Source organism: Gavialis gangeticus, unplaced genomic scaffold (assembly GCF_001723915.1).
Source record: "Gavialis gangeticus isolate Ggan-Ray unplaced genomic scaffold, GavGan_comp1, whole genome shotgun sequence".
Lineage (NCBI taxonomy): Eukaryota > Metazoa > Chordata > Crocodylia > Gavialidae > Gavialis > Gavialis gangeticus.
The window spans coordinates 214,682,381-214,685,167 of NW_017729032.1; positions in this window are offsets into that span (position 1 = coordinate 214,682,381).

Below are 2,787 nucleotides of genomic sequence, written 5' to 3' on the forward strand. Positions count from 1 at the left end.
CATCATGATGTCATCAGTGAAGCTTGGGCTGCAGTGTAGGGGAGGAATGGAGCCACAGATAGCGCCCCCTAGCAGTGGGGAAGAAAATGGGCAGCCTCCCACCTAATTACATCTCTTAATTAATCAATTAAGACCAAGGCATGGCAGGCGGTTAGCCCAAGAACAGGTGGGTGGGCCTCACGGAGATTGGCCCCGGTAGCCCCCTGTTACACCCTTGATAACATGATATGCACTGAACCAGCTAGTTCAACGTGACAATGAACTGGAATCGTGATCCTGATTCTGGGCTTCTGCTCCACAGCAAGTAATAATGGCACTATTGGCATCTGATTTCCAGTCCCAAAATATTGTATCCAGCCATGCATGCGTGGCATGGCAGGAGAAGCAATTGTTGGGATCAGGGAACAGATTTCATCACACCATTAAGTGAACATATGCCAGGGCTCTAACGTTCATCCAGCTTCTCCTGTGATGGTAACGGTGGTAGTTCTAAAACACACCATCTGCCAAAATTTACTTTTAATGATTTTGCAGTCTGACCTGGGCCAAGGCTGGTCCTAATGTTTTTAATTAGTTTAACTAAAGGTCTTTCTAGCATACAATTTATGCACAGGAAAAAAGAAAAGATGTTTAAAAAAATGTCATTAAAGTACTCAGAACTGCAGAACTGAGTATTTGAATGGAATTTATTGTAATGGTTAACAAGTATGCTGCATTTTGCCATGCACTGTAGCATCTTACAGTGTTATTTATAAAGCTGTGATCCTCATGTACAAAAACATTATTCCTATACAATTTTCTTGTCTTCACTTGCTAGGTTGAACAACAACAGTGTTAAAAATTAGCAGGGCTTTCTTTAGACCTAAAATCCTGGCAAGGTGTTCATGGTGAAACTTCATGTGTTTGAAAAAAAATGGTTTCTTGACGGAAAAGGTTGGTGATGATCTGCTTTCCTCGTACTCTGCAACTGAATGACTGTGAACAATTTGCAGTCTGTACACAAGTGAAGTTCTCTTCTTGCCCAGACCAGAAATGTACTGTTCCCTAAATGAACGATTAATGCTTGAAAAAAGTCTGAAAAATGGATATCCCTTTGACCTTTCTAAGGTTTGTCATTTAGTTGACATACCCATTACCTCCAAAATCAAATGTGTTTGTCTAAACATTATTCTGATGTTAGGTTTGGGCACCAAAGGTCAGACAGCTGACCACTAACTTGCTGACAGTGATCAATTCAGTCTCAAATCTTGTCACTTTCACTGTTTATTCTGCTATCCATCTCTGCTTTGCCAGCCACCACAGCCACTTTCTGCTGCTGAGGCGCTTTTAAACCTAACAATAATCCAATTTAGAATTGATCAATGAGAATGTGTGGTCAGTAAGCAAAATGACAAAGTCTGCATACAACCACTGACCACAGTCCAGTGGTATTTCACAGAGGACTGAATATAAACTTAATATGTAAACAGTTCTCAACCACAAGTATTCTTGCAAAGAACAGTGACTGTGACCAAAGCTTCAAATTCACACGGATGACACTGGTGTTATGGACCAGTGTGGTACTGTAGTTCTATATGTGACAGACTGTATTGGAGCAATCACACTGACCCAAGAACTTTCCTACAATTAAATGCATGGCCCAAGGTTGGGTCTTATTCACCACAAGAGAAGGCTGAGGGCAGATCTAGTGGCCTGTTACAAACTAGTCAGAGGGGACCAGCAGGCATTGGGGGAGTCTCTGCTCCCCTGAGCACTACCAGGAGTGACTAGAAATAACGGTCACAAGCTGGCAGATGGTAGATTCAGACTAGATATCAGGAGGCGCTACTTCACGGTCAGGGTGGCTAGGATCTGGAACCATCTTCCAAGAGAAGTGGTGCTGGCTCCTACCCTGTGGGTCTTTAAGAGGAGGCTAGATGTACACCTTGCTGGGGTCGTTTGACCCCAGTACTCTTTCCTGCCATGGCAGGGGGTCGGACTTGATGATTTGCTCAGGTCCCTTCCGACCCTACAAACTATGAAACTATTAAATGCTGTTTAAAATCCAACTCTATTATTGGAAAAAGTGGTTAGGAACTCCACTGTGGTGTTACTTGGCTTACAGCAGACCAAAACTCTAAACCACACTGGGCACGTCTACATGAGGCATTAAATGCGTAGTAGACTAATTCTACTGTGCATTCATAGATATAGGGTCAGAAGGGACCTTGCAGATCTTCTAGTCTGCTCCCCTGCCCTGGGCAGGAGAGAGAACTGGGCTCAAATGACCCCAGCTAGGTAATCGTCAAGCCTCCTCTTAAAAACTCTCAAGGTAGGAGCCAGCACCACTTCCCTTAGAAGTTGGTTCCAGATCCTAGCTGCCCTAACTGTGAAGTAGTGCCTTCTAATGTCTAGTCTGATCCTACCCTCTAACAACTTATGGCTGTTATTCCTTGCTACTCTGGGAGGCACTTGGGGGAACAAGTTCTCTCCCAATCCCCGCTGGTCCCCCCTAGTAAGTTTATAGATGGCCACCAGGTCCCCTCTCAGCCTTCTCTTGCGAAGGCTGAACAGGTTAAGGTCCTGTAGCCTCTCCTCATAGGGTCTCCCCTGCTGTCCCCAGCTCATGCAAGTGGCCCTTGTCTGGACCCTCTCAATGATGGCCTCATCCCTGCTGAAGTGTGGTGCCAAGAACTGGACACAGTACTTCAACTGTGGTCTGACCAGTGTCACATAGAGGGGGAGGATCACCTCGTTGGCCCTGCTTGTGATGCATCTGTGGATGCACGACAAGGTGCAGTTGGCCTT